The following is a 12,836-nucleotide window of genomic DNA, read 5'->3' on the forward strand; positions in this document are numbered from 1 at the left end:
CGAACGTCCCATAAAACCTCTTTATATATGACAAAAATAATCCAGCTTGCCCGCTTCCTTTGCGAGTACTTAAAATCTTGACCTATTAAAATCCTTTCAAAATCGAAACAATGAAAACCAACTAAAGCAACAAACATACGTGACAACAAGGTAAAAACTTTTTTAGCAAAAAAACAGTCCCAAAAAATATGCTGTATTGTTTCCACCTTATTGCAACCTTCCCTAGGACATAGTTCTTGAACCTTTATCCCCCGGTCATTCAAAAAAGCCCTTGTTGGCAAGCATCCATGCAACGCCATCCAGGTTACATCCTTCTGTCTGTTGCTGATTCCACGCATGAAAAAAAGCTTCCACACCTGTCCAGACTGTGCATTATTACAAAACGGCACATCACATAACATCTCCTTCTTCTTAATACCTGAGACAATCAGTTTTTTGTCCGGTCTAACCATGGAGCTTATCCCATTTTGATCATAGAAGGACCTAAGCACCACATAAAAAAACGGTATCACAAACGAAACTGGTTTTCTTAAATCCTTCTCACACCAGCTCCATTTCTGGAAAAGCCGTCCTGCTAAATATTTGCACATGTCCGCAGTCCTGTTATTGCACTGGGATAATTTATAAATGTTCAAAAAATAATGCATTCTTAAAAATAAGTCAATGTTAGGAAAATCACAACCCCCATTTTCCACAGAACACATAACCATTCCTCTTCTTAGTTTCTCCATTTTGGATCCCCAAAAAAACACAAACAGTTTCCTTGTCACTCTCTTTGTCCAAAGCACAGCAGGTGGGAAAATCAAAGCAGTGTACAGCAGAAGCGGGAGCATCACAGACTTGATTACCAGCACTTTCCCTCTCAGCGACAGGTTCCTTAGTTTCCAAAAGTTCAACTTCTGATCCATTTTGTCTTCTAGAATCTTCAGGCTGCTTTTCCCTTTCAGTTCCTTCTCAAAGATGACACCAAGAACCTCAATTTCCTCCCTACTCTCCACTCCTGACACGTTAACCTCAACCTGCCTCCCAAAGTTACAAAGCTGGCACTTTCCCCAATTCACCGCCATACCAGCCACACAACAAAAAATCCTTACGTGCAAATTCACTCTATTGAGATCCGCCTGTGAACCACAAGTAAAAACAATATCATCCATATAACTTAAAGACTTGACTGGACCCCCGGATCCCCCAGGAATAAAAACACCAGCCACACACTTGTCAACTTGCACACTTTTTAAAAGGGCCTCCACCACACAGATAAAAAGAATTGGTGACAGGGGACAACCCTGCCTAACTCCCGATAAAATATTAAAACTGGAACTCACATGCCCATTAACTAAAATCTGGCTACTGACCCCACAATAAAAACTCTTAATGACCATCAATAATTTATCCGGAACACCAAGGTGACTTAAAGCAGAGAACAAAAATCTATGTGATATTTTATCAAAGGCTTTCTCCAGGTCCACCGACTGTAACAAAAGAGCATTCTTATTCAAATTAGCCTGATAAATTAAGTCTCTTAGAAGCAGCAAATTATCTGAAATTTTCCTACCAGGCACTGCACATGCCTGATACTCCCCCACCATATCACCTATCACATCTGCCAGTCTACCAGCCACAATTTTAGAAATAATTTTGTAATCACTGTTTAACAATGTTATGGGCCTCCAATTTTTAATATCCCTCATGTCCCCTTTCTTATGAATCAGCGTAACAATCCCCCTACGCATAGAAACCGATAAAATCCCATGAGTAAAACCATATTGCACCACCCGGGAAAACTCCACACCTATAATATCCCAAAATCTAACATAAAATTCAGCAGGAAGACCATCACAGCCTGGCGTCTTGCCTTTCGCCAAGCCATCCACTGCCCGTCTAATTTCATCTTTCCCAACCTCCTCACTTAAAAACCCAATTTTCTCCTCAGGAATATTATTAGTTAATACTTTGCAATAATCATTAATTTCCGCATCACTGGCTCTACTATCGTTAGAGAAGAGTGTTTCATAAAAGGAAAGAATACTGCCAATCATCTCATCCCCAGATACCTCCCCTGCAGGAGAAAAAACAGACTTAAAAACCCCTTTAGGTTTAAAACATTTTTTAAAAAAGTATCTCGAACATTGCTCATTTTCCTCCATGTGCTTTATTTTTGCCTTAAACATAATAGTCTTCCCTTTTTCAATAAGTATCTTCTTCAGTTCGTCCTTCAAATCTGCAATCTCTTTATCCACCTCCATCCACGCTCTCTTAAACTTATGGAGTACTTCCAATTTTGAAATAACAGCAGCATCATGATCCCTTTTGGCTTTCGCTCTCCTAAAACACACCCCTTTAAAATAACATGCAAATTTCTCCTTAGCCCAGTCCCACCACTCTAGCAAATCTTTAAAAAGGTGCTGTTCAGACACACAAGACAAAAACACTTTATTAAAACCAACCTTAACACTCTCCTCTTCCAGCAGGCTTACGTTCAGCTTCCAGAGTCCCTTTCCAAAAGCCAGGGACTCAGCTATACACAGATCTACCACTATCATCTTGTGGTCAGAAAAAGTCGTCATCACGTGGTTGCACTTGGCCACCTTAATCCCTTCAGACATAAAAACATAGTCAATTCGGGAAACACTACGTCCACTATCTGATATGTATGTGAACTTATCACTTGGCCCAACCATCAGACCAGCATCCGTGTAGCGTAAATCCTGCACAATCTGATTTAAAATATTAGACGTAACATCAGGCCTACCTTCCGTAGAGCTCTTACGATCTTTTGCGGATCTGACACAATTAAAATCTCCAGCCACTATAGTGAAGTCTCTGCCTGGTAAAAACAACTTTAGAGACTCCAAAAACCCAACTCTTGCTTGTTTATCAGCAGGGGCATAAACATTAAAAACCCATACCCGCTGACCTAAAAAATCCACTAATAAAAACAAACATCTCCCAGGTATGATTACTTTAAACTCTAAAACCTTTAGACTGGAATTACACAGTAAAATGCCCACCCCTTCATTCCTGTTTTCTGAGCATGGGGACCAAAAAGATTGCCCCTTATTCCACTCACTCTCATGCGGGGCAGATTTAATTACACATTCCTGCAGACAGACAATATCTGCATTCACACTCTCAATGTACTCCAGTATCCCTGCTCTCCTACAAGCAGAACCAATCCCTCGTACATTCAGAGAAGCAACACACAACGCCATCATAACAACAGGAAAAAATCTCCACCATACCCGATCCATCATGAACCAGGAGAAAACCCACTCCTGCCACCCACTTTTCTACGTATATCAGGCGACTCAGAACTCGAGTCCCTGTTAGAATAACCTGGTCTTAGGGAGACTGGATCTTCCTGCCCCCCAGACCAACACCCCTCCACCTTACTTCTTTTAATCACGGAGGCATAACTCTCCTCCTTGCCATCATCTTCCTCCTCATTTTCACTCCAATCACTGTTAAGCCTATCACGCTGCTGAGGGGTTATAGTTCCATCCGAATCAGAATCCTCCTCCTCCAAAACCTCCATTTCCTCACCCCCATCTCTTCCCAAAACAGGATTCACTGACTCCGCCATATTAGACAAATCCATCCCATCACCCGGGCCATGCACATCAGCTACTTTGTTTATTACTTCCAGCCCCTCCCTCAAACCAACTTTCTTCTGGCTCCGCCCCTTTTCCTCCATCTTGGGCACCGCATGGTCTCTTCCCCTACCACCATCTTGTTTTTGGCTTTCCCCCTCTGAGTCTGAGCCTTCGCCCTCCTCCCCACTTTCCTGCCGAGTCTTCTTCTGCCTCTCTTCAGCGTCCACCTGTGACCTAGGAATCTGAGCCCACAATCTACATTTCCTTGCAAGGTGATCTGCATGTCCACACAAATCACACACCTTATTCATTGGGCAACCACTTGCAACATGCCCAGATTTCCCACAACCTCTACAAACATCACCTTGCACTGGACAATCTTTCTGAACATGTCCAAACTCATGACACTTCCTACAATATTCCATCTGTCCATTATAAAAACAAAATCCCCTTTCTCCTCCGATAGAAAACTGTGCAGGAATGCTCTTGGCACCCCCAATAGCTCTATCATCCGGTCTCAGTTTTACAACATATCTCCTCTTGCCATTTAGATAATTGTATTTGTTCTTCATTCTTCCCAAAAATTTAACCTCACTACAATACCGAGCTAAAAAATTGGAAACAGTCTCATCCGGAACTTTAGGGTTATACATGTGCACAACCACATACTTATATGTCTGCTGGAACAGAGGTTCCAGTGCAATAAACTCTAGGCATTTCAATTCCTTTTCTTCCTTCATTCGTACCAACTCCATGTAGACTCTCTGGCAAATACTCAAAGAAACAAAAGTGATATCATAAATTCCTTGTTTCTGAAAATCCTGCAGTGCCAATACATCCGTTACCTTCAAGCCATTAATGTTCTTCAAGACATCAACGCAAACTTGGTCCAAACCGATTTCTCCTTCATGACCTGCAGCCACCTTCAGACGGACCGAGTCCTATAATCCACGTGTTTTCTCCACCATTTTTACAGCAGATAAACACAATCGCCGCTCAATCGCACACTAGGGCCCCACAAGGGGGAACCCCAGTCACAACTGCCCTCCAAACAACACCAGCAGCAGAAAACCACCACTGATCTTGCCAAAAGGCCGAGAAGCGATAACCAGAATTGGTTTCAAACTACGGAGCCACCCAAGGATCCTGAAAAGTCCATTTGTGGAGATGAGCTCCTGGACTCCCGTTAAGAAGACATGTTGTCAACCTCTAGATCCCTTACATGCCTGCACTTTTCGGCTTGCTGCTGCTGCAATCCACGCGTTTTAGATCTGCATAACTCCACCTCTTTAAACACAGCACCTTCACCCCCTGCTGTTCCCACCCGCCTCAACACCGTTGGAAGGGAGGAGAACCAATTAAGGCGGGGGGTGGGGTGGAACGAGCAGCTGTCTACCCTTAGCAGAAGGGCTGCTGATTACATACCTCTCCTGCTGCTGCTGCTGCTGCTGCTGGCTGTCCAGCAGCAGACTGAAGGTGGCTGCTGCTGTGCACAGGTATATAAAGGCTCAGAGCCTATTATGACACGCGCAGCCAGCGTTCCATTGCCACATTCCATCTACTGCAGGCAGGATACCTGGCTGGCTGAATGTCGCTGAGAAGCTCACAGAGACCGCCATAAGCAACAGTTTAACAGAATGCCACAGACTAATCAACCAAACTTTTTGGGTTGGGTTCTCTTTTATAGTCTGCAGGCATTAAATGAAAGAAGTCAGTGTTCCAGCAGAGGGAGACAACGTTTCAGAAAAGGCATTGTAGCAAACCAAAAAAGAAATTTTAAGCGCAGCAGAGTAACCAGCGCACATACCTGTTAGCTCAGGTGAGTTTAAAAGGCTGCTGTTGATAACAAGGGCATTTGCTAAATAGATGGTGTGTGTGCAACAATATACTGAAAGGTCAATTATATTGTGCAGCTTATCTCACCACCTGTAGTTATTTAGGTGAAAGCTCCAAAATGCTTGCCTAATATGTCTGTTTATCCAAAAGGAAGTAAAAAGGGAGAGCTAGAAAGATAGCATTTCATTACATTACATGGCAATGCAATGCACAGTTGCTGAAGTTGAACCAAAATGAGCTTGTAATCTGGCTTCTGCAACTTTGAACATGAAAAATCCAATGAGGAGAAGAAAAGCAAAGCCAAAGAGTCCATCCCAAAATCCGACAAACAAGCAAAATGAACAAAAAACATTGAATTCAATTCTTTCTGATTTTAGAAACTGCATTAAAGAAGGGGTGCACCGGTCCTGGAGATACTGCAATACCAGGTCAATGCGTGGAGTGGACAGAGCAAGCTCTTTTTCCATCTCCCTGTTCTAAAAATCCATTTAATATATGGTCCCCAGATAGGGGACGTATCAGATATTAAACTGATAAGAACAGATACTACACTTGATCTTAGCCAAAAGGCCGAGAAGCGATAACCAGAATTGGTTTCAAACTACGGAGCCACCCAAGGATCCTGAAAAGTCCATTTGTGGAGATGAGCTCCTGGACTCCCGTTAAGAAGACATGTTGTCAACCTCTAGATCCCTTACATGCCTGCACTTTTCGGCTTGCTGCTGCTGCAATCCACGCGTTTTAGATCTGCATAACTCCACCTCTTTAAACACAGCACCTTCACCCCCTGCTGTTCCCACCCGCCTCAACACCGTTGGAAGGGAGGAGAACCAATTAAGGCGGGGGGTGGGGTGGAACGAGCAGCTGTCTACCCTTAGCAGGAGGGCTCCTGATTACATACCTCTCCTGCTGCTGCTGCTGCTGGCTGTCCAGCAGCAGACTGAAGGTGGCTGCTGCTGTGCACAGGTATATAAAGGCTCAGAGCCTATTATGACACGCGCAGCCAGCGTTCCATTGCCACATTCCATCTACTGCAGGCAGGATACCTGGCTGGCTGAATGTCGCTGAGAAGCTCACAGAGACCGCCATAAGCAACAGTTTAACAGAATGCCACAGACTAATCAACCAAACTTTTTGGGTTGGGTTCTCTTTTATAGTCTGCAGGCATTAAATGAAAGAAGTCAGTGTTCCAGCAGAGGGAGACAACGTTTCAGAAAAGGCATTGTAGCAAACCAAAAAAGAAATTTTAAGCGCAGCAGAGTAACCAGCGCACATACCTGTTAGCTCAGGTGAGTTTAAAAGGCTGCTGTTGATAACAAGGGCATTTGCTAAATAGATGGTGTGTGTGCAACAATATACTGAAAGGTCAATTATATTGTGCAGCTTATCTCACCACCTGTAGTTATTTAGGTGAAAGCTCCAAAATGCTTGCCTAATATGTCTGTTTATCCAAAAGGAAGTAAAAAGGGAGAGCTAGAAAGATAGCATTTCATTACATTACATGGCAATGCAATGCACAGTTGCTGAAGTTGAACCAAAATGAGCTTGTAATCTGGCTTCTGCAACTTTGAACATGAAAAATCCAATGAGGAGAAGAAAAGCAAAGCCAAAGAGTCCATCCCAAAATCCGACAAACAAGCAAAATGAACAAAAAACATTGAATTCAATTCTTTCTGATTTTAGAAACTGCATTAAAGAAGGGGTGCACCGGTCCTGGAGATACTGCAATACCAGGTCAATGCGTGGAGTGGACAGAGCAAGCTCTTTTTCCATCTCCCTGTTCTAAAAATCCATTTAATATATGGTCCCCAGATAGGGGACGTATCAGATATTAAACTGATAAGAACAGATTTTTTTTTAATTTGGCTATCCCCTGCAGAGGGATAAAACCGTTTATTAAAACTTTAACAAATTACAAGCATAATTACACAAATACCAAACGTTAAAAGACAAATGAAATTTACAAAACAAAAAAATACAAAGATTTTAAATAATTAGGTACCATTGGTCAACAAGCCATTTTTTGGAAAGATGTACATTCTTCTTTTTGTCAATTAAATAATAAGTATACATTTCACATAAACATAAACTTAAAACATCATTCACTGATAAAACATCTTGTTTAAAAATAGCAATGTTGCGCGCTTTCCAGAGAGATGACTTGGCGCAGTTCACTGTCTTCCAAGCCATTGTGTACTGGTCCATTGTGGGGCATTCCATAAGTCCGTATAGCACAGTTTTATATGTAAAGTCCTTGAGGTCTGCCACCCTTTCCAGTAGGGGGAGCAGTCTTCTCCAGAAATCCTTTGCAAAATTACATGTCCATAATAGATGTTCCACCGTTTCCTCGTCTTGGCATCCGGCTCTTGGGCAGATGGCAGACCTCACAAATCCTCTTCTGTATTGGAATGCCCGGCAAGGAAGACAGCGGTGCATGCAACTCCAAGCCAGATCTCTCTGTTCATTAAAAAGATAAAAAACGTTAATTATTTTCCAGATAGACATAGATTTGTCATCATCATATCTGTCAACATTACATATTTCCTCACTTTTACGTATTTCTTTAATTAGTTTCTTACTATTTCTTAATTCCTCTATTTTCTTAGTCCCTAAATTAAAATCAGACACTATTTTCCTTAAAATCTCATAATGCGTCGACAAATTAAAAGCATGGGGCACAGATATATTAACTTCATACCATCCAAACTTTCTCATAAAAAATCCTGTATTAAAACGCATAAAAAAGGACCAATAGTGATTCTTAAAAAGGGCATTAAAACAGTAAACGAACAGATGGATTAAAAGAAACCTATTAAAATCTGGAAAATCTTTACCACCTTTTACTTTTGATTTCATCACGATTTCTCTTTTCAGCTTTTCCATTTTTGAGTTCCAAAAGAAGGTAAAACAGGTTTTGGTTATCTTTTTTAAAACATTAACAGGCGGGGGGAAAACCATGCTAAGATACAATAAAAGAGGTAAAATCACCATCTTTAAAACCAATACTTTACCCTCCATTGTAAGTCTCCTCATGTTCCACATACATATTTTCGTATTTACTTTCTGTGTAACTGTTTCCCAACTATTATAACCATCATTATTTTCAGTGAATGATATACCTAAAATGGAAATGGATTCGGAGACATTAATTGGTACATCACGTAAAATCATCCCCCCAACACTTAAAATGTTACACTTATTAAAATTGATTTTAAAACCAGAAGCTAGGCAAAAGGATTGCACTTGATGGAGAGTGGCCGTAAGTGATGGTGCATCTGTACACAAGACCGCCACGTCATCCATGTAGCCTACAACCTTGGCCTCCAAACCACCGCTTCCAGGCAGAGGGACACCGCATATCTGTTTATTTTGGCGTATTGCACATAACATTGGTTCCAGTGCACAGATAAACAGTAGGGGGGACAGAGGGCATCCCTGTTTCACCCCTGACCGTAAAAATACCTCTTGTGTCTTAAAACCATTCACTAAAATCTTACTTGTACAATCCTTGTAAAATGCTTTAAGCGATAGTAAAAACCCTTCTGGTATGCCCATTTTCTCTAAAACTTTAAAAAGATAAAAGTGTGAGACACGGTCAAATGCTTTTTCAAAATCAATAGATAAAATCGCCATTTTCCCCTTTCTGTCTTTCACATCCTCAATACAGTCTTTCACTAAATTCAGATTGTCCCATATACTGCGCCCCGGCACCCCACACACTTGATTAGAATGAATAACTTTGCTGATGACTTCTTTTAGACGATTTGCACAAATTTTAGCCATTATTTTATAGTCACAATTTAAAAGTGTTATTGGTCTCCAGTTTTCTAATTTTGATTTATCGCCTTTTTTGTATAGGAGGGAGACTTCACCTTTCTTCCAGGAATTTAATAAAACCTTATTATTAAAAACCTCAGTAAACAAATAAAACAAATCATCTTTTAAAATATCATAAAAACATACATAAAATTCTATTGGGATGCCATCAGGACCAGGGACCTTTCCAGTTTTAAAACTTTTAATAGTTTTTAACACTTCTTGTTCCGTTAAAACTTGGGATAAAAACTCTTGGGATGCGGGATCTAAAACAGCTGTTAGTCCTTGCAGTGAATCATCCATTAATTTATTATCTATATTTTTTCCATTAAAAAGATTAGAAAAAAAAACCTCAACTTTACCCAGCATATTTTTTATATTATTCTCACCATCTATATGGTCAATTATCACTTTTTCTTTTTTATTTTTCCTAAAAAAATATCTAGAACACTTTTCATTTTCTTCTATATGTTGTACTCTAGAACGAAAAATTATCTCTTTTCCTTTTTGTTCTAGCCATTTTGAAATTTCTTCTTTTAAGTTTGAAATATCAACTTGTACATCTATCCCATTGTCTCTGAGCTTAAATAATGTTTGTAGGCGGGTATTTAAAATTCTATATTCTTCATATTTTTCTTTGGCTCTACATATACTCTTTTTAATAAAAAAGTCTTTTATTTTTACTTTCATTCTATCCCACCATACACTCATAGTCTCATTTGTTTTTTTCCCTTTTCTACATTTCCTATAAAACTCAATAAAATCTGATAAAATCTGCGGGTCGGTTAAAAGGGATACGTTCATTTTCCAGCTTTTCTTACCACATTTTTTGTTGTCATTTACTTTTATGGTAAAGGATAAAAGTTTATGGTCTGAAAATATATTAGTTAAAACTTCACATTTGGCAGGTATTGTTTTATCTGAACCAAAAATAAAATCAATCCTAGAGCTACAATTAGCATTGCTCCAAGTGAAACCGGCGTCCTCTGGGCTGTCACTATGACACTCTTTATATATGTCTATCAATTTAGCATCTTTGACTATATCATGTAGCATACCTGAGGTTTTATCGTAGTTCCTGCTTACAGAGCTGGAGCGCCGGTTTTCACCTTTTAAAACACAATTAAAATCCCCTGCTAAGATAAAAGGTTCAGAGTTATTAATAAATAATGGTAAAAGATCAAGCATTTCGGCTCTTTCATTTTTCTCTGGGAATCCATAAAAATTTAAAAACTGCCATCTAATACCATCAATAAAAGCTTTCACTAATAAAATACGACCTGATAAAATTTCCTGAATAAAATCAATTAAAACGTTCCCTTTAAAAAGTATGGCTACACCCGCTGATCCTGCAGCATTCGATCCGGACCAGACAGATGGCCCACACTTCCACTCATCTTTATATTTTTGATATGACATTTCATGTGGGATATTACATTCTTGCAGAAAAAATACAGATGCAGTAAAACACGTAAAAAAATTAAAAAGAGCAGTTCTTCTCGTGTTAGATTTTATGCCTCTCACGTTGAGGGAAATACCTTTGAGTTCAGCCATCATTAGAAAATGTAGAAATTTTACTTAGGTAACTAAGAGCAACGGATTTACCTGTCCGATGAACCTGATCAGACCACTGGGCTTGCGCCTCCCTCCTCATCTGATATTATCGTCACGAGAGTCTCCGTGGAGGAGGAAAGATTACCACATTTATATAAACCCGACGCTACACTGGCATAGCTCGGAGGGCTGGCTGGCAGAACCCGCTGGGTCTCCATTGGCTGGCCATGCAGTTCCTCATCAGGTGGGTCCCCGAGGGGTTCCGACGCCCCTGTTTGACCTGTAGAAGGTCGTCCTAAAGGAGGAGGTTGCGCACAAGGCAGAGCCTCTGACTCTTCAGAGGCAGCAAGATCCCGGTCCCCACCTGTAGCAGCGGAGACCGAAACCCCTGAGGGTCCAGCGTCCACGTCCCCTTCTGGAGAAGTGTCCATCTGTTCACCTCCTGCTGCCTCCTCCGAACCACCCTTTTTCTTTTTCTTAGGACCCACCTTTATCCACTCAGCGCCCTCAGCACTAGGAGACCCAGACTGGGCATGGGCTTCTGTGTCGGCCTTTTGCCGGTCCCTTTTGACCTTACCAGTAGTGCCCTTCTGCTCCTTCTCAGCCCTCCTTTTGGACTCCCGCAGGTCCTGCAGCCAGGTTTTGGGATTTGGTATTTTACCTGTCATAGACTCTGGAGACACTTCACTATTTGGTACGCCCTTATTGTCTCCAGAGGCTCCAGGTTGTTGTTCCTCCTCCTGAGGGGTGGTCTGATCTTTTGGTCCTTGGTCGGACGTCTTGGACTTCCCCTTTTGCTCATCTTCCCGAAATCTGTGAGGGCAAGAAAAATAAAAGTGACCTGGAGTCTGGCAAAAACTGCATTTCTTTTCCTTAGGGCATTCTTTTGTCTCATGTTCTTCACTAGCACAATTTCTACATGATACATGACAGTTTTCTTTTGAATGACCATAGCGCCCACAATTTCTGCAATATACTGGCATCCCAGAAAAGAAGAAATCCCCATTTGTTTGCCCAATTTTGAAACGGGCAGGGGGGAGCCGTATACCACCTGGTGTATTTGGATCTCTTGTACACTTCACAAGGAATTTCCACTTAGATGTCCATATGTTATATTCGTTTAATATCTTCCCAATACATTTAATACTTTTAAAATAAATTGCTAGAAATGACATTACTTCTGGAGCAGAAACAAAGGGCGAAAATATTTTTACAATAACCAGTCTTACCTCATCCAGGACGTGCTCAACAATTTGTATCCCTTTCAAAACAGGACTATTTTCAACTTTTTTTAACTTTTCTAGTACATTTCTAAAAATACCTTCTCCGGTGAATGTGATGTCATAGTCACCTCTTCTGGGATAATCCTGGATGGAGAGAATTTCATTCCTTTGTACGCCAAGAAGGTTCCTGAGCACGTCCTGGACTACATACCCTAATTTCCTCATATCCGAGCCACCCGCCGTGAAGTGAACTCGGATAGAGTTTTTTAGCCTCGCATAAAGAGGCACGAGGTTAGGGTCAACCTCCATTGAAAAAGGCAACAAGGTTGCAAATTGCAGCCGCTTGCAATCTGCGCTCCCAGTGTTCTTGCAGCGAAAAACACCTGGAAGCTGGGGGATCGCAACTCGTTACCCTGGGACTAAGCCCTCTCCCTAATAGCAGCAAGCAGGTTAAGTCCACCAAAGTGGACGATCCTGCCAGGCCAAGGAGAGGGGTACCCGAGTGCCCTTCAACCACAATCTCCTGCAATAAAGCACTTGATCGTAGCCAAAAGGCCGAGAAGCGATAACCAGAATTGGTTTCAAACTACGGAGCCACCCAAGGATCCTGAAAAGTCCATTTGTGGAGATGAGCTCCTGGACTCCCGTTAAGAAGACATGTTGTCAACCTCTAGATCCCTTACATGCCTGCACTTTTCGGCTTGCTGCTGCTGCAATCCACGCGTTTTAGATCTGCATAACTCCACCTCTTTAAACACAGCACCTTCACCCCCTGCTGTTCCCACCCGCCTCAACACCGTTGGAAGGGAGGAGA

General features: G+C 41.4%; 2 non-coding genes across 2 annotated transcripts; both read right to left on the reverse strand.

Annotated features, from left to right (window-relative positions):
• Positions 1–5,820: 5,820 nt before the first annotated feature.
• On the reverse strand, positions 5,821–6,011 carry LOC141222526 (U2 spliceosomal RNA). The gene has a single exon (XR_012290294.1). It is a non-coding gene; the product is annotated as a U2 spliceosomal RNA (small nuclear RNA).
• Positions 6,012–7,126: 1,115 nt separating this feature from the next.
• Positions 7,127–7,314, reverse strand: LOC141222855 (U2 spliceosomal RNA). The gene has a single exon (XR_012290598.1). It is a non-coding gene; the product is annotated as a U2 spliceosomal RNA (small nuclear RNA).
• Positions 7,315–12,836: the final 5,522 nt, after the last annotated feature.

The sequence above is a fragment of the Phyllobates terribilis genome, unplaced genomic scaffold, assembly GCF_046119375.1.
Source record: "Phyllobates terribilis strain yellow unplaced genomic scaffold, ASM4611937v1 Scaffold_361__1_contigs__length_1927384, whole genome shotgun sequence".
In the NCBI taxonomy this organism is placed as follows: Eukaryota; Metazoa; Chordata; class Amphibia; order Anura; family Dendrobatidae; genus Phyllobates; species Phyllobates terribilis.